Raw genomic sequence first — 19,180 nt, 5'->3', positions numbered from 1 at the left:
TCCATGATTGGACAACTGCCAGAAAAGCAAAGAGGCTTATGTAAGAGACCTTGCCAAAGATAGTTCAGCTTTGTGCTGGTGCATTTTCTGATAGAGGCTGTTAGAAATTTGGCATAGATGTGGGAGGAATAGATCCAGATGACTCATTTACATCTTGGTTCCTAAAAAATAGGCAAGACTAACATGAGGATTGAAATTAGCCACTACCCTCCTGTCTCCAAATGACCTAACACTCCTGACTGACTTGGTCGGAAGTTTCTGAAGCTGAGTATTCTCTTGGTGTGTGAAGACAAGCACAGCTCTGTTGCCTGCCTCACAGCCATCGAACTGAATGCTGCCACTGCAAGGCACTCTTGTGACAGCAGAGAGAAGCTGAGCAATGCCAGCCAGAAGGAACCCCTGGTAGACCTTAGAGTTTGAGTCCCAGTAGAATATACTTAGGCTAAAATGATAGGGAGTTTAGTCCTTGACTCTGGTACCTTTCGGTGCAGTTCATGGTCAGTGTTGTCTGTAGTGTACTGCAGAAGTGGCAGTGGCTGAGTTCTGTCACTGGAGTTTTGCTCCCCTTGGGATGGCAGAAGCCATGCAGGAGCCCAAGAAGAGCCTTCCGCTTTCTCAGACTTTACACTATTAAGATTCCATTCTCTGTTATCTACAGAAAGGTAGATACCAGTGTCAGGGCAGGAGGGTCCCAAGTTCGTGTCCAGCTTGGACTATGTGGCTAGGTTATATTTCAACAACAGAAACTATTCTTTAAAACCACAGGTGAGTGAGTGTTTGCTGGTTGTTAAGCCAGGGAAAGGCACAGTGAACTTGGAGGCTGGGGACATAGATGTTTTGTCAGTGCCACTCAGTCGTATGCAGATCAGCATCTTGTCAAGGGAAGGAAGCAGAAGGGAGGAGAGACAAGACCCTAGGTCTCAGTGCTTTTAGACTGGCAGTCCTCAGCCTTCCTAATGCTGCAGCCCTTTAATAGTTTCCCATGCGGTGGTGAGCCCCAACCTTGAAATTATTCTCATTGCTACTTCATTTTGCTACTGTTATAAACCATAATATAAATATATCTTGAAGATTTGTCCAAGGGGTTGTGACCCATAGGTTGAGAACGCTGTTATAGGACAGCTGTACCCTAGTGGCCTCTGCTGGGGTAGCTGGCTTGATCTTCCTGCAGATGTGGCGCTGGAATGCTAAGGAATGGCCCTGTTGTCAGAGGGCTCTTGCAGGACTTCTATCACCAGCCCAGCTGAGCCATCTGGCTTTGTGCTACTGAGTTCAGGGACCCAGATATATGGGAAGCATGAGCCTGTCACTTCTGTTGGTCTTTTTTTTTTTTTTTTTTTTTTTTTTTTTAATCTTTCTGTTAAGAGATTTCCAGCACAAGATTTAAGAGATTTCCAACTGATTTGTACAAGGTGAGACTAGCTGACTTTTGAGTGACATGCCTAAGTGAACAGTGACATCAGGGACCCTGATAAATGACAGAATGTTCATGTGCATCATTTCCCCTTGAAGGCGTATTGATTTGTCAGTCACATACACTAATTTTACTGTTCTTCCTCTTGGATCATATTTTAATCCTAAAGTGACCCTTTTCCAGCCATTGCCACTTAAACATAGCATCCTAGCTGCTGTGGACGGGATAGGACTTCGGGGAGGGCTGGGCTGCAGCAAGCACCTTTACCTGCTGAGCCATCTTGCCTATAATTTTAAATAATCTTTATTGGCAAATAATATGTGTACAAAAAATGTGCAGACATGAATGTGCATGGGTTTTCACATATACAGTCTGTATGTAATTAGTTCAAGAACCAGAAAACATGTGTGGGCGTGGGTCTGTAGGGCAGTGATACGGGCTACATGAGGTCCAGGTTCTGTCTCAAGTACTGAAGGGAAAAACAAAAGAACCAGACACTCAGAAGCTCCCTGTCCCTTCTCCTCTCCACTTCCTGTCCTCATCCCAGCAGTTGGATGGGGTTCTCCCCTTGTTCCATCCAAGGGGCGCATGGCTATGCATTCTTTTTTTTTTGTTGTTCTTTTTTTTTTTGGAGCTGGGGACCGAACCCAGGGCCTTGTGCTTGCCACTGAGCTAAATCCCCAACCCCATGGCTGTGCATTCTTGTGCACACACTATACCCAAAACTTTAGCATTGTTTTTCCTTTTCCATTCAGGTCTTTGTTCTAGAAAAAGTGGGGTGGCTTTCGCTTTTTAATCTTGAATATTTGTGAGCCCTCCTTCTTAGCAGACAGTTGCTCCATACCTGTCCCTGTCCTGTCTTCTGTATCAGGCTCCCCCTTGTCTTCCACTAACAAGCTAGTCTGCCTTGGAGAGTTCAGCATGAGAGTAGAAGGGTTGTAGGGACACCGAGTTAGCCCACCCACAGAGAGGCAAGTCTGCCCCTGAAACTCCAAGCGTGCCCTTTTCTGTCCTCAGTAGAAGGACCCTAAAGACAGGCTGAGTCTGTCACATAAGCTGGTAAGCACACACTGGTTTGGGAGGAGCAGCATGAATTCGTTACCAGACCTCTTTTCTCTGGTTTTCCATGGGAATACTGAGATTCCTGGGGTCACTTTCTGAAAGGAGAGCTGTTCTGTGCTGGCCCAGGCACGCAGGAGCCAGCAGCAGTCAGAACCTGGATCTTGTACTGTGAGTGCAGCAGTGTAAGGAGTGACCTTCTCTCAGCAGCCAACAGGAAATGATGAAATTTGCTGGGAGAACTGGGCTGGGAGAGGGAGGTCAGACCTACGAGCAGGGTCGGAAGGAGGCAGGTACTGAGCAGATCTGCAAAGTTAGGCTGCTGCAGCCAGCGCTTGACAGAGAAACGTGAGTGTACTTTAAGGTAGACCTGTCTGAAAGGAGAATTTCTGCACTTTCGTTTTTTCTTGTTCGCGTGATTGCCAGCCTTCTCACCTTGTAAGTAAGCAGACCTAGTTTGAGAGGTTCTTGACGGAAGTCTTCAGCCAAGTTCCACATTAACCAGCATGGAATGTTTTGTCCTGTATGCCCTGAGGAAATGACTGCAAGTGCTTGATTCTCCTGTGCTAGATTTTGACCTGAACAAAAAAATGAATACGTGTGCTTTATAATCTTTGACTCTGGCTTGGAATGTGTACACATGGTTCCTTTCCCAGTAGATGACTTTGAACTGCTTCAGCATGGTTTCCTCCGGCTTGCATACCTCTAGGGGAGTGTTTCTGACTGCCTAGCTATCTGAGTTACCTGAGTTAACCATTTGTGACTAGAGGCTGATATTTCCTTACTTTCAGACCGTGTGCTAATTATTTATCCTGTTTCCTTTATTAAAAACCAGAGCTAATCTATAGACACAGAGAGAACAGCCAGCAAATGAGCTTTTCCAGTTCACTGTACTTGGTTGGGTGTGGGGTGCACTCCCCCAATTAGCATTCTTCTCCCTTGTGGCCTGAGTCAGCTCTTTCCTCATTTCTCTTCTCAGACCCTGTGCCCTATCCCCAGCGCTATAAACTTTATATCCTGACTCGATATCAAACATTCTGTTTTAAAAACTGAGCAGCCTCATGTACATTTTAAATTATTTCTTATCTCAAAAGTCATATTCTGGAACTGAAAAATTTCCACTCCCTCCTCCCTTATTTTTGTAGTACTGTAATTGTAACTTAAAGCTTAAAAAGGTACCCACCCCTGCCACTGCTTCAGTGACCATTCGTACATGACTTACTGGGTTACCTATTGCTATGAACATTGAACCAGGCATCGCCTGGTGCAGTCCTTGTAAATGTTGTGCTGGGGTGGGCTGTGCCACCACTCAGACACGCTTGCTTGTTAGAGCGTCACTGCTGTGACTTGCCTATGTGCCTAGTACTTTTTTTAGTATATATTGCCTGACTTTGAGACCTGAATCAGGCCCACCAGTTTTAGTTTGGCTCTTGTAGCTATGAATGGCCCTTTTATCAAATGTTTTGGATCATAGGAAATTCTACCGAATACTTTTTAAATGCCGCATTTTAAAAATAACAAAGAGGTTTCATAAGTTCAAGCCAAAGCATGCCTTGCAGGTGAGGGCTGCACCAGTCAGTAAGAATGAATAAGCCTTCTTTGTTGTCCTTCTTTTTATTTGACTCTTCACCCACATGCTAAGGTATTCTGTGGCTTACTTTTAAAGGTAAGAACTTGGTACTTAGAGCGCTTTTGGAGTGACTCCATTTTGATAAAGGAATCAAGACCGAGAAGGGCGGTGACTTGTTCAAGGTCACATAGCTTGTTAGCTGAGTTGCGAAGCCAAGATTCCTGCTTTCTAGGTCATTACTTTTTGCCTGGTAGACATGCTTTCTCAACATTATCCCTTGGATGGTCTCCTCTTCCCTCAGATCAAGTTCAAGGCAGGAATGCTCTCTTGCTGAACCACAACCCTGGGCCCAAGAGTTCATTTTCTTCTTTTTATATCCAAACACTCAGCTCTTATTAATAACAATTTTTGCTGAGTACTATTTGGCATAGATGCATAAGGAATAAAGTGGATTGATACAGAGCATAATGTACAATGAGGTCACTGTCGGTACAAAGGGCACTCACTGACAGTGCTGCCTCTGACGGACACTTTTTCTGAAAAATAAAGAGGTCTCTATTTCGTGGTCTTTCCTGCCTCTCTCCCAAATTAGGTCCCAGCCGAGTGAGGCCCATTCTGTGTCATCTGTAGAGGAGACTGCCAGACCTATTATGATCACATCTAGTACAAGAAATAGACAAGTACTTCGTTCTTCTTTGAAAGAGGAAACATGACAGGAAAACCCTGAACACAAGCTTCTTTTTCTTAGTATTTGTGTGTTTCAGTTCCTGCATGGGAATACTGACAGCTTTTAAGTCTCGAGACAGGTTTTGCAACATATGACTTTTTAAAAATTATAATGTAAATAAAAAAATTAATGAAGTGAAATTTGTTCACAGCTTTTCAGAATCTTTAAACTTAGTCTCCTGGAATAGACCAGTGCTTAGCATGTGCAGCTCTGGAGTCCGTCTCTTGCATTCATCCTTCACAAAGTTCTCTGCTGAAAACTGAATTTGAGTCCTCCTGAAACTCAGATATAAGCAGAGACTGGCTAAGAACATTGGGTGACTGTTCATCTACCTTGGTTTGCTTCTCTGCCACTGTCTAAAGCCTGTTTAGTACCCTGGGGGAGGTTTACAGAGAGCATGTGTTTTTATTTTCTAAAACATTTAGAGTATAATCCTTAAAAATGTTTGAAACAGGGTGTGGTGCACATCTTTAATACCAACACTCAGGGGGTGGGGGCAGAGGTAGGGGCAGGGGGATCTCTGTGAGGTCCAGGCCAGCCTGGTCTACATACTGAGTTCCAGAACAGCTAGGGCTACACAGTGAGGTTTGTATAAATTGACAGTATGACTGCTCTCCATGGTATGATTAGGAGGAGGAAGGCTTTTACTGTAGACAGGAGAGAGAAAACAGCTAGAGGCATCTGAAAGAGTACAGAGCAGAGAGAGGAAGAAGTAGACTGAACATGGCCAGGGCTGTCTGTGAGAAATGGAAAAATAGCAGGGGAGAGAATGGAAAAAGCAGTGAGGGGGGGGAGGGAGGGAGAGGGGGAGGGCAGGCACGTGCACAGGAGAGCAAAGTAGGCAGGACATAGCAAGGTTAGCAAGGTCGAAAGGAGAAGGAGTAGCAGGGAGAGGGAAGCCCATGAGCTGGAGCTTAGGGGAGAGGAGGTGGTGAGAAGGGCAAGGACGGACTTTGAAATCTGTAACAGTCACTTGTGATACCAGCATATGCTTTGATATGCTGATTAAGTGCCACAGGTCACCATGTGCCCCTTCTGCCAGAAAGGAAATAACTCCTTTTGGTAGAGGGGAACCAGCTTCACAAGTTCCTGAGGAATGCTGGCTTTTGTCTAACTTCCAGACCACCTCCTGTAGTCCAGGTTGAGCTCATTTCTGGATAGTTAGACTGCCTTTAGAGTGTGGGGAATTGGAGTTTTCTTTGTATCTAACAAGACAATGATAAAAAAACAAGTAAAATTTCTGAAATATATATATTCCATGAAAATGGGTATCTTTATAAATAACTTATTTGTGCTTAAAATTAAATTTATGCTTAAAGATGAATTTAATAAAAGTGTACCTGTAAAGTGTATCTATAAAGGCCAAGAACAAAGTAAGCTCCATGAGTGATGTGTTCATCCTGCAGGGCAGAGCTGTGACTCCCTTGTCACTGTAATGGGCGCCTTCTGTCAGTATTCCTGAAAAAGCTGTCACTTCTAACTGTGAGCTTTCCAGTAACACTTTGGCCTAAAGCAAGAGGCTGCAGCCGGGAGCAGCTTCTCAGTGCAGCCCCTGCCCACCTGAGTAACGCTTTTTTTCTCAATGTTTTAGACTCACTCTTATATTTTCAGTATGTTTTTTTTTTTCCAATTTACTGTCTGTTTATATTCCTTCCTTCCTCCCTCCCCCCTCCCTCCCTGTCAGTCAGTCAGTCTGTCTGTCTGTCTACCTACCTACCTACCTACCTACCTACCTACCTACCTACCTACCTACCTACCTACGCATGCAGTGTTTTGCCTGTCTGATGAAGATCTGTGCACCACATGCATGCCTGGTATCCTCAGAGGCCAGAGAATGGCATGGGATCCCCTGCTACTAGAATTACAGATGATTGTGACTGAGCTGCCATGTGAGTGCTAAGAATTGAACCTGTTTCCTCTGCAAGACAATATCTCTCTAGCCCCTCTTGTAGTTCTAGTATGTGTTTTGTATAGTACAGTTCATCTGGCTTCCTTTTCCTAATAATGTAATTGATCATCTCTTGCTGGAGTCAGCTAGTATTATTTAACACAGTGATTCTTCTTGATCCAGGTTCTGCCCATTTGATTTGGTCTCCTCTATTAAGTCAGTCATGAGGGGTGTGTGTGTGTGTGTGTGTGTGTGTGTGTGTGTGTGTGTGTAAATAAACTCAGGCATTGAGTTACTGCAGAACTCTTAAAAAACACTAGGGAATGGTTGCAATTTGTGGGGTTCCATGCTTTTAATCTCAGCACTTGGGAAAGCAGAGGCAGATGGAGTTCTGTAACCTCAAGGCCAGGGTGGTCTATATATTACTATATTTCAGGTCAACAAAGGATACAAAGTGAGACTGTCTCTCAAAAAAAAAAGGGGAGGGGTTGGGGATTTAGCTCAGTGGTAGAGCGCTTACCTAAGAAGCGCAAGGCCCTGGGTTTGGTCCCCAGCTCCGAAAGAAAGAACCAAAAAAAAAAAAAAAAAAAAAAAAAAATTAGGAGTGGCTAGAGAGAAGGCTAAGCAGTTAAGAGCACTCGCTGCTCTTCCAGAGGACCTGAGTTTGGTTCCAAGCGTTCAATAACCTATTGGGATCTGGTACCCTCTCTAGCCTCTGGAAGTAATTCCCTCCCCCAAACATGGATGCCTGCATGTATGTTTGTGCATCATGTGTGTGCCTTGTGAAAACAAAGACAAGATGATGGTATCAGATCCCTTGGAGCTGACATTATAGAAGGTTATAAGCCACCGTGTGGATGCTGGGATGGCATTTGAACCAGCCACACTCCTGTATTCAGGGCTGGTAATGCCATGTTGGATGGCCTAAGTTCTGATGCTGGGGACTCTGTCCAGGGGAATGTTCTTTCGTGGGCTTCCAGTGTAGTCCATCTAGCCCCACAGTTGACAAGAGTCCTCCTTAGTGTACCAACTAAGGCTCTTTGGCTTGGTGGCTTTTCTTTTGTCTCTTAGTATCTAGCAGTTTCTCTCAGCACTGTCTGCTGATGAGTTTTAATCCTGTCTTCTCTACCTGGGGTGAGGGGGGGGGCGCTAGCTAGCTTTTATTACAGTGCTCTCAGCGGAGAGAAGCCGTCTAGAGCACAGCCTTTAGGGTTCCCTTCTGCAGGGCTTTCGGGTGGTGTCCATGTCTAGCATGTGGTCTACAGGTCTAACTTTTACAAGCTGGTTTTGCTGGGCATGGCTTCTCCTGGGCAGTTGTCATTGTTCAGCGTATCGTTTCTCCAGTGTTTCTGGCTCTCACTGTGGCTCTGAGGACAAACTGTCTTTTTCTCTGCTGCAGCCATGTTAAAGTCTTGCCTGTGCTTATAAGGCTTCCTTAATCTGTAGTTTAGTGTCTTTGGTTATTCTGAAGAAGTATCCTTAAATACTACTGTCCTGCTCTTTTTGTTTTTTAAGACAGGGTTTCTCTGTGTAGTCCTGGCTATCCAGGAACTCACTTTGTAGACCAGACTGGTCTCGAACTTGGAGATCCACCTGCCTTTGTCTCTGCCTCCAAAGTGCTGGGTTTAAAGGTGTGTGCCACCACTGCTGGGCTGCTTCTCCTGCTTTACTGTATCTCTTTTTACTGTTGCTGCCCATGTATCTCTCCTTTTTTCTTCATTTTTGAGCGTTTCAGAATAAATTAAAAATTTTATTGAAAATATGTAAAAATTGTGACAGGCTCCATCTTATTTCTTTGTTTATGTGTGAGACAAGGTCTTTGCATAGCCCTGCTGTCCTGGGGCTCACTCTGTAGATTTGTTTGCTTGCCTCTTCCTTCTCAGTGCTGGAATTGAAGGTGTCTGCCACCATGCCCGCTTCATCCTCACATCTCTTAAACCAATACTGTTTTTTTTATTGAGTATAGGAAAATGAGTAGGTGGAAGGAGGGGAGTTGGAAGAGGAAAGGTGCTTATGGTAATTAAGGTTGTGATAGTAACCAAGGTATTTTCTTGGGCTCCTCAGATAATATTTGGTAAGGCAAGTATGACAATTAGGTGTTTTGCCGTGGGTGGAGATGGGCTTCCTTTTTCTTCTTCATACCACGGTCCTTAGAATTGTTTCCTGGGGAGACAGTGTGTGAATGGATGGTGATGGTATTGTCTCTTGGAGCCATCCTTGTGTTTTCAACAGTTATGCTTTAAGAGGAGTAAGGAGAGTAGACAGGCTCAAGAACACAGCCAGTTCATTCTAGATGTCATGTGCCACCACGGAACAGGGTGCATGAATTTGTACAGTCCCAGAACAGCAGGGGACCATCAGCACGTTTGCTGGCTATTTTAGTGGGAGCATCAGGTAGGCAGCCCACAAGGTGGGAAGTCTCCTCTGTAGGTTCTGGATGCCATAACATCCTTAGCTTTAGGCTTGGAGGCTAGAGGTCAGCCAAGCCTACTGATACATCTGAGAAGTATATCTGTTGGTCAGATATGCCAAGTCAGATACAAAAGTTAAGAAAGATGGTCACCAGGGGTTGGGGATTTAGCTCAGTGGTAGAGCGCTTGCCTAGCAAGCGCAAGGCCCTGAGTTCAGTCCCCAGCTCCGGAAAAAAAAGAAAAAAAAAAAAAAAAAAGAAAGAAAGATGGTCACTAAAGGGCCTAAGATAGCTCTGGGCCATCCTCTGCCATCTCACCAGAAGCATAATACTCTAGCCAGCCAGGATCAAGCAGAGAATCTGTGGGTGCAGCTTCTTCAGAGAACTTTTGTGCATGGTGCTTATGCCCTCCTTGCTAAGTGTTGTTGTAAAAATATAAAAATAAAAAGGTATAGTTGTCTTTTACCCCGCTGGGTCTGCACCGTGGTGCCCCAAGATATCTGCTAGATATCTTGGCGAAAACACATCCGAGCCACATGCTTTCCTACACTCAAACCTTCACATAAAAGAACACACGACACAATAATCTTTTACCCAATTGATAAGATATAATTGCCCACTTAAACATACAAAGCCTGGTACCATCCATCCCTTAAGAACATTGATAACAACCTGTAAATACACAGAGCAGATTCTTAACATCACCTGCCATGGTTTCTCCCCTCTCTCTCTCCTTTGTCCTGTCTCTTCTAGATTCCTCCTTTTCCTTCAAACTTCTCTCCCCCCATCCTTCCTTCTCCTCCAATGATAGGTCTCCTTCTATCCTGTACCTGCCCCTCACCTGTACTTTACAAATTCAATGGGGAAAAGGCTCTGGTGAAGTCTTCTAATTCCTGAGTACAAGACTAGGCAGTGGTCCTGGGGCAGTGGAATTAGCATCAAAATACAGATAACTTCAGGGCAAACCACAACAGCTAAGCGACATCTGCCCTCTGGGTGGACTAGGCCGGAGAGGCTGACAGGAGTTAGGCTAAGGATAAGCAGGTGAGAGCATGGGAGACCAGCATTTGTGGAGTGCCTCAGACATGCAGGCACACACGCTAAATGTGTCATTTTAATTTATCATTTTCTCGATGAAGTAGAATCTTGTTTATCCTCATTTTACAGATGGGAATGAAGCTTACAAGTTAAGCCTCACACCCATCATTGCTGTGACCAGGACTCAGAATCTTGGTCTTCCACTTTTTTCACGTAAAGGGGATTTTGCTACTAATGTATACTTAGCTTATACTGGTTTCAGATTATTGCTTGATAAATGAGTTTTCTGTTGCTCCAAACTACAAGTTTGTTGTTTTTAAACTAAAACCAGTATCAGGTTAGAACCAACCTACCTACCTACCTACCTACCTTCCTTCTTTCCTTCCTTCCTTCCTTCCTTCCTTCCTTCCTTCCTTCCTTCCCTCCCTCCCTCCCTCCCTCCCTTCTTCCTCCCCCCCTCCTTCCCTCCTTCCCTCCCTCCCTCCCTCTTCTGTCCCAGTGTGTTGGGAATACTGTCTGCAAACTAGCCCAGTGCTCTCTGGGGTAGAATGCCCTGGGCTCCAGCTGGTATGTGCAGATGAGCAAAACGGTTCTTGAAAAAAAAAAATGGCATCATAGTTGAATGCAGGCAGTGCCTACACAACACTTAAAAACCTGTCTTCATGTGGTTTGTGCAGCTTTTTTTATCTTCAAAGGTGTGCGTCTATTTGAACAGTTCCTTTTCTGAATACAACTTCTGAAAGGTGTGGCATTGCCATGATTTTGTGTCATTTCGTAACATTCTCGTGGAGGTGAGCTTTGGAAAAAAAATACACATATACATACATATATACACACATACATATATACATATACGTGTGTGTGTGTGTGTGTGTGTGTATGTATGTATGTATGTATGTATGTATGTATGTATGTATGTATGTATATATCTTGTCGGTGCGGATGGGAGGAGGAATCCCTGGTAGGTAGAGGGAACATTGTCGCTGCGGTAGCCTAAGGACTCAGGCTGTGTCTGACCCACGGAGATTGTTGTTTGTAAATATCAACCCCCTCCCCACCAAGTCAGCCCTACTATGCTGTACAACTTTTGTCGTCACACAGATTCCTTCCTGGAATGCTCACCCCTCCAACCTGTGGCTTCCCAGTGATGTGCCCACCTTGAAGCACCCTGGCTGTGTCCCTTTTGCACAGCCCTTTCTTCATTAGAAGAAGGAAGTCCTTTCTGTGACTGTAAGTTCTGTGAGAACAGAGCACCTCAGTGCTAGGGACCTGGCCAGAGGCACGGTCACCTAACTGCCACCACTCAGGAAGACAGAAGTCACCTGTCCCACCCCACCCCACCCCACCTCGAAGCAGAAAGCTACTGGTCCCCCGCACAGCCTCCAGAGCAGATTTTATTCCATTTTTAAGATGAACACTGACTTACATCTCAGAAATAATTTGCCTGATGTGATCAGACCAGCAGAAGGTATGGTCTTGTGAAGAGTCAAAGTCACAGATGTCAGAGATCTTTCCTGGTCATGGGCTCTGTGATATTATTGTTTTCTTGCTGTTTCTAATTTTCTCTCACTGACTGTCACCTCTGAGGCAGGACTGCAGTTTCTAGAGGCATCCGCTTTGTCAGACTTTTCTGTGGGGAAGGGCCTCTGAAACTGCTGCCTGTGCACAGGAAAAGCATCCACTCTCCCTCTGTGGACATAGGACCACAGAGGCCCTTTGTGTGACAGGAAGGCCTGCTTCTAGGAGGCAGACTCAAAGTGGAGCCTGAAAGGAGCTGAAGGGGCTGACCTGGGGCTCTGATTCATGTGGTGTTAACAATGCCCTGTGTCCATGCTTGGGAATGTGCTTCAGCAGTGTCTGCTCCCATCAGACAGAACTCTCTCCTTTATCCCCTTGGTGAATGCCCCCATTTTCTGTCCTTCTGAACAAAGGACAACCTCCTGACCAGTTCTATATTTTTTCCCAACTTCGGCCAGAAGAGTCCTTCTGACTCACCTGCATCTATGTGACTTTTCTAGAGTTGAAGTGCACCTCTTGAATGGAAGCTGAGAGGCAGCACCCCTGACTGGGAGTCTCCAGGGGAGTGTTTGATGTGCTTTGACAGGCTGTGGCAGTGCCTCTCAGAGGCTAGAGCAGAGAGCAGTGGAGCCACAGATGAAGTACAGAGAATATCTGAAACAGCAGCACCTCAGCTGCCATCCCAGATCTCTGCTGCTGTGTGACATGCCTCTCTGTAGCTGCAGCCATCTGTCACTTGTTCAAGACTTGATTCTGATGTTAAGATACCCTAAAGTGGGGGTTGGGGAGTTAGCTCAGTGGTAGAGCGCTTGCCTAGGAAGCGCAAGGCCCTGGGTTCGGTCCCCAGCTCCAAAAAAAAAAGAAAAGAAAAAAAAAAAAGATACCCTAAAGTGAGAGGCAAGCCTAGGCAGAGCTGAGCTGATGTATCCTGTGTGTTCTCTAGCTCTGACCCTCAGTAGACGTACATACACGAGCACAGGTGTATTGCATGGTGAAACGATTCCTTTTTTTGTTTTTTTAAAACTCCTCCTGATCCCCAAGATAGGGTTTCTCTGTGTAACAACTCTGACTATCTTGGAACTAGCTTTGTAGACTAGACTGGCCTCAAATTCACAGATGTCCACTTGCCTCTGCATCCAGAGTTCTGGGATTCAAGATATGTGCCACCATGACTAGCTGAAAGGATTCTTTTATAATAAAAAGATTTATGTTTATTTATGTGTATATTAAGTATGTCATATATGCCAGTGCCCCTAAAGGCCAGCTGGAGTTAAAGGCAATTGTAAGACACTCAATTGTGAACCAAACTGAGGTCCTTTAGGAGAGCAGCAAGTGCTCTTAACCACTGAGCCATCTATCAAGCTCTGCCAAAAAAATTTTTTTAAGATTATTTTATGTGCATAAGTACATATGCACCATAGTATGCTTGGGGCACACACTCAGGAGTGCGTTAGGTCCTCTGGAACTGGAGTTTTTCTATGATTATAAGATACCTAAGAACTGAACCTGGGTCCTTAGCAAGGGCAACGAGTGCTCTTAACCTCTGAGTCCTCTCTAGCCTGCTGTAAAGGAATTCTAATACTGTTGGAGCAGCACTTTGTCACCTTTTGGCAACCCACCTTGCACATTGTCACATAGCTGTGTGCACGTGGCAGTAAACCAATAAGCATTTCTCTACAGCAAAGTAAGTTTTGTTGAATGTGGCAACCTGGGCTGTTTGTGTGGGATGCCAACATTTGGGTTAGAAAACCCCTATCTGTCAAGTGAAAGGAAATACGGCTCTGTGAGTTTGGTGCCTCTAGATCAGAAATACTTTCCCATATTTAAAAGGAGAATATCAAAACCTGTAGAGACTCTTATCACTTAGCCTACCCTGTGCAGAAGTGTCAGCAAGGTTTGGGTATGGGAAGAGGAGCTTTTGGCATGAGCAGCCTGTGAGTGCTGGGGCCATTTCCTGACGCTTGAACAACCTACTGTCTGGAGCAGATTGAAAGGCAGAGTGTGAGGCGGCTGAGTGAGGCTGAGTGAGGACATTTAGTAGGCAGTCAGATGTGTTGGTTTGAGCCTAAGAACAGGTATGGGCAAAAGGCGGAAGGCATTTTGATGTGTGGAATGAGGGAATTTGCTCAGGTAGAGTGTGCTGTGGAAGAGAGGGCCCGTGACAAGAGTGGAAACGAATAGAATCTTGGCCAGAGAAGGTGGCAGTGGGGAGTGGGAGGAACAGGAGGCCTTCTGATTGCTGTTTGTCTTCTGAGGGTGAGAGTGAGAAAGAAAGGAGGTGGGTAGAGGAAGAGGTTGGAGGGGATTGTTTGCAAGACTGAGACTGGCCAGCACACAGAGGAAAGTCTGTCGGGATGCAGTTCTTCAGTGCTGCCAGTGCTGAGGAAACCAAGACCAGATGCCAGCAGTTGGATTGGTAGCTTCTCTAGCAGGTGAGCAAGAGCTGGACATAAAGGAGTTGGCAGTCGTTCTGTGCCCTGTGCCTGGGGGTGACGATGTGACAGTGGCTAGCTCAGGACAACTGAGAAGGAAGGCAATGCAGAGGGAAGGAAGTTCATGTAAATGCTGGTGGTGGGTTCAAGACCACCACCATCATTTATTTGAGGAGGGTCTGTCTGATGAAAACATTTTCACATTGCAGCCCTTAGAGTTTCTGGTGATTCTTCATGAATGTGAACATTAAAAGAAGAAAGCCCATTTTCTTCTCTGACAGAAGCAGGCGCTATGACTCTCTCCCCTCAGCTCCTGTCACTCACTGAATTAACATGGTTGTTTATTGATTCGGACATGTAGTTACTTGGGCATGTAAGTGTGTCCCTCATGCCAAGCCCTGGGAACAAGAATGGGGATACATAGCCCTTGCCCCCCAAATATCGGATGTCTGTGCTGCTCCGTGTATATGTCCAGTTTGAAGTGTAAACCTCTTTCCTGCCTGTCCGTTATGGTGACTGTGTGTCTATCCTGTCAATTCACCATTGTTTTTTTTAGCTTTTGAGCATTTGACTTGTCTCCAGTTTTTGTCGTTATAAATATTACTGGGATGAACATTTTGTTCAAGCTATTTTTTCCTTCGCGTTTATTTGCTTGGGGCGTATTCCCCAGAGTGGGACTACAGAGTCAGAGGTTGGTAACTATTATCAGCCTTGTTCTGTATTTCTAGATTTTTTCCCATAAAGCCTTTTGGCAGTGTAAGAGCACATTCCTGTTTCCCACAGCTCCATCCCAACAGGTTGTTGGCCTGTTTTACGGAAGCACTGCTGCTGCTCCCATAGTTCACTGTGCTCCATCTTTCTAGGTTATGCCTCACCAGTGAGCCAAGTGAGTTTTCAGGGATTGAGCCTTCCTTACCACCCCCACTTTCCCCAACGTTCCTGTGTGGTGACTGGGTGTATTGTCCTGTACACAGGGATAACCCTGGGGCCAGGCTGATCCAAGAGACTCTGTTCCTACAGCTACCCGTTGAAGCCTCCTCAGTGATGGACACAGCAGAAAGGACACTGTTAGGACTTCACCTCAGCTTTCTACTCATGTGACTGGACAGCTCATGCCTCCCCGGCTTAGCTGGTGTCCATGAGTGCATCTGCATCTGTCTCTCCTCCAGCTCTTGAACCCTGCTGGTGCTGGTGTAAAAGGTGCAGTTGTTTGTCAGAAGGGCTGTGGGAAGTTATTTCTCAGTATGACCAGGCAGTTCCTAGGTCTGTGCTAGAGAAATGAAGGCGTGTGCAGGGCTAAGCAGAGACCTATGCACACGTATGCAGTATAGGACTAACTAAGCAGTCATAAAGAAATTGGAGTATGTTCATACAGTGGAACCCTATTCTGCATTAAGGAATGAAATACTGATGGACCACAGCAGTCCTGAACTTCGGAGCATGCTTAGCGGAGGAAGCAAGAGCACAGCCTGTATGGTTCCTTTAATATGACCAGTAAAGAGACCCACCCTGAGACGAGAACTAATTCGGTGATTGTTAGGGTGGAGATGGAGGTGACTGCTCGGGGCTGAGGGATGTGTTGTGTGTGCTGGAAATGTTGTAAAAATTGACTGGTGATGCTGGCACAATGGTGAACTTGATAGTAATCACTTCGCCTGTTTTAAGTGGGTAGAGTATGTGAATATGGGTAAGTTGTATCTTAGAAACATTGTTCTGAAAAGTAGCCATTTCCACTAGGTAAGTCTTTTTGCTACCTCCAGCCCTCTGCTAAATAATTCCCTTCCTTGGTGCCCCCACTCATGGGTTTTGGAGATTGAAGCTATCTTAGCTAGGCGGTTATTGTACTGGCGAGCTCTGTCCCTATCTGAGTTTGTCTCTGCTAGACAGATGTATATGGGACCTTTTCACTTATATGCATAGAATTCCAGTCTGTGCTTCCCAGTTGTTTTCACTCCTTACTCATCCTGGCTGACTGGAGAGTGATAGCACTAGGTAATAGGCATAAAGCCCAAATTACCATTCTTCTGCTGCTAAGTAGCTTCCTGGAGCCATCTCACAGAGGTCTGGTAGATGCTCAGGTCACTCAGCAGCAGTCTCTAAGAAGCAGGCACTCTGGAGACGTTACTGAGTGAGAGTGTGGTGGGTGAGTCCTCTGTACAATGGCCAGTGATAGTGACCTTCCACTTATATTGAGAGAGCCAGGCAGGACGGCATATTTCTCCCTTATGTAGGAGGTAAAGAGCCTGAGGTTAATTGGAAAGTGGCTTACATAGGAATTCCTTAGGCAGCTTGTGAAAGTCACAGTGAAGCTCTTGAGTCCAGGTTTCGGGATTCTAGACCCTCTCAACCTTGAGAGCAAAAGGAGTTGAGTGTTTCTCATGAAAGCACTGTCTAGGGTGCATTAGCCACTTCCTCTCTTCAGGAACTGTGAGCTGTCTACTTACCCAGCTCTAACGGGGCTCCTCTTCCTGTTTTTCTTTCCAATCTTTAGGTTCCTTCAGTGTGTTTTCTTACGTTACTGTTGGCATTCTTGTGTGAAGATCAGATTTTAAAATGTGTTATTTTTATTCTTTTACAAGTATTGTAACCCTGTAGAGTATCAGCAGATATTCAGGTCTAGGAAATCTTCAGCTGAGTGTCCATGTTTCCTTTCTAGGACACTTGCCAGGCAGAGGTATAGAAAACATTGTCATGAGATTAGTTTTAGACATAATCCTTGCCTTCTTCCCATTACATAACACAAATCTCTTTTGGGGGGACTATATGTTGTGAGCCCCAGACCTTCACTGTTAACATCCTGTGGGTGGGCTGGTGGCTGACAACTGGCCTGAGACCTTCTGATTTTGAACTTCCCCTTACTTCTGTGACTCCTTCTCTGTGACCTGAGACAGAAGTTACCAGGGAGCAGAGCAGCTGAAAATGACCAAAACACCTGGCCCTTAGCTTGTTTTCTTTGCGCTATGAGGATACAAAAGACACAAGGGGCAAAACAAGTTACTACTGAATCCACAACTTTTGAATGCTATCTCCCAACCTATCACCCCCTGGGACTTCTGTCTCCCTCCTTGTTCCATTTCCTGCATGCCTGCTGCTGTGGGTCCTACACAGAGAAGCAGAGCAAAGCCGGTCAGTTCTTCCCGGGGCTCCAGGAGCTGAATGAAGGGAGGCTGCAGGACAGCTGGACAGGCGCAGCCCAGAGGTGATGCCAACTGTGACAGGCTGTTAGGCAGTAGCTGAGCCTGAAGGACCTGGCAGAGCAGGGCCACTAGTGTTTGTGCACTCTACGTGGTGTGAGCCTTGGCACATACACAGTCTGGCAGAAGGAGCTTCGCTGGGGTCCTCTGAAGCCTGCTGGGCAGAGAGCAGCAGCTGTCCTGTAATGCCTTCCTTTCCTGTAAGAGTCAGGAAAAGGAAGGTCATGTCTTTCATTGACTGTGATTCCAAAGGTGTGAGGCTTTAACAAGTACTTTGTGCTTTCCTTTTGGGCTTCAGAACCATCTTCATTTTCACTGTGAACTCCGATATTGTCTCATGTCTGCTGCTTTCTGACAGGAAACAGTTTAGAAACTAGAGCTCTAATGCAGACACAACTGATAGCCCCAGAGCTATCTCAAGTAATTATTTCGCTGGTTTCAAAAACACAGTTCTCTTCAGTGTAAATGCCACTGGTTCTTAGTGTTGATGTGAGACAAGCATTTAGCAAAATGAGGTTGTTTTTTTCTGCATGTGTATGGGTTGAGGTAGGTGAACTGAGGAGTCTGCTGGGTGGGTGTAGCTTTGTTTTGAAGGTGTTGGGAAGATTGAAGGAGTCCAGGACTGCCTGAGTTGCTCCAGCCCCAAGCCTATGTGGCTGGGCTCCAAGGGGTGCTGGACCTTCCCGTTGCTTGGTTCTGTGGGTTGAGTGGGGTGTCTTGCCTTGGGATGGCCTCTTCATGTTGGGATGGCTCCCACCTCCAGTAGGATGGTAGAAGAGGGATTGACCTTCACACCAGACCTTGCAGGGTGAGTCAGGGTTGACCAGAAAGAGCGAGCAGTCTGGGACAGCAGTGTGTCACATTGGTGGTTGGTTTTTCACAGAGGCTGAGGCCACTAAGGATTTTCTGTCATTGAGAACAGTTAGTATGAAGGTGAAGGATGTGTGCATGGCCAAGAAGAGGTCATCCTGGCAGTGAGCATGAGTCCCGCCTTCTGGCTGAGTCTGGGCTGTCTGTCAGATGCACTGCCGTGGATACCAGTGTCGTACACTCAGCTCTGGTTCTGCTTTAGAATTCCTTCTTTGTTGAAGTACTTTGCATGAATGTTCATCTCTGTACTCCTAACTCTAAACATGTAAGATCTTACTCATCTGGTAAAATTAGACCTCAGGGCTTCTCTTTTACTCTGTCTTGTTTCTCTGGGGAAAAAGCCTGGGAGACAAGTCTGTTAAGGAACGTTGTCCTCTCAGCAGTGAGGACAGTGTGGTGCCAGTTTATTTTTGAACAGTTCTGTGCAAGCAGAGTTTCCTTGTGGCTGTTACTAAGGCCCCATAATATTTCCGTATGTCTGTATGCTTACGCTTGCTTATGCTCCTGACTGCTCCACACAGGCGGAGTCGGCAGCAGTGTTTCTCCAGCTGCAACAGCAATTTTCTCTAAATGGGAATAGTCTGTTGTTGCAAATGTTACAACTTACAGATGTTGGGAAGAAGGAGCTGGTCTGGGAAATACGCTGCAGTGGCTCAGGGATGTCAGGCCTCCGATCCCTCCTCCGCCTTGAGCCCTTCCATCTAGGTCTCTGGGTTGAGGGCACAGGCAAATGTTGACTTGGGAGATATTGGTATTGTGTGCCTAGCAGGCCCTTGGTTCTTGAGAGCATCAAACATGAGCCATTTTTTTCCTCTGGTATTTTGTTTAGAGACAAAGTTACATTGTAGTCCAGGTTGACCTGGAACTCACTACATAGCTGAGGCTAGACTTGAGCTTGTAAGAAATCAGGGTTGGGGATTTAGTTCAGTGGTAGAGCGCTTGCCTAGAAAGCGCAAGGCCCTGGGTTCGGTCCTCAGCTCGGGGGGAAAAAAAAAAAAAGAAGTTGTAGAAATCTTCCTCGGCCTCTTAATCAAGGTCTTAAAGAGCCTGTGTGCTAATC

At 45.8% G+C, this 19,180-nt stretch overlaps 1 protein-coding gene across 12 annotated transcripts in view; it reads left to right on the top strand.

Moving 5' to 3' along the window:
* Pacsin2 (protein kinase C and casein kinase substrate in neurons 2) overlaps window positions 1–19,180 on the top strand; it is a 93,039-nt gene that overhangs the window by 28,162 nt on the left and 45,697 nt on the right. The window contains exon 1 of one of the 12 annotated variants that reach the window (XM_063262923.1): window positions 2,108–2,821. The exons of 8 other annotated variants lie outside the window; for them this stretch is intronic. The gene's annotated coding sequence lies outside the window, so the exon portion shown is untranslated. Of the gene's footprint in view, window positions 1–2,107; window positions 2,912–19,180 lie in introns of those variants that run through there. 3 more of the 12 variants (XM_063262922.1, XM_063262917.1, NM_130740.2) reach the window with 3 other exon arrangements.

This window comes from Rattus norvegicus, chromosome 7, assembly GCF_036323735.1.
Source record: "Rattus norvegicus strain BN/NHsdMcwi chromosome 7, GRCr8, whole genome shotgun sequence".
Lineage (NCBI taxonomy): Eukaryota > Metazoa > Chordata > Mammalia > Rodentia > Muridae > Rattus > Rattus norvegicus.
Note: the sequence above shows the minus strand (reverse complement) of the source record. Positions and strands in the feature narration are given on the sequence as shown.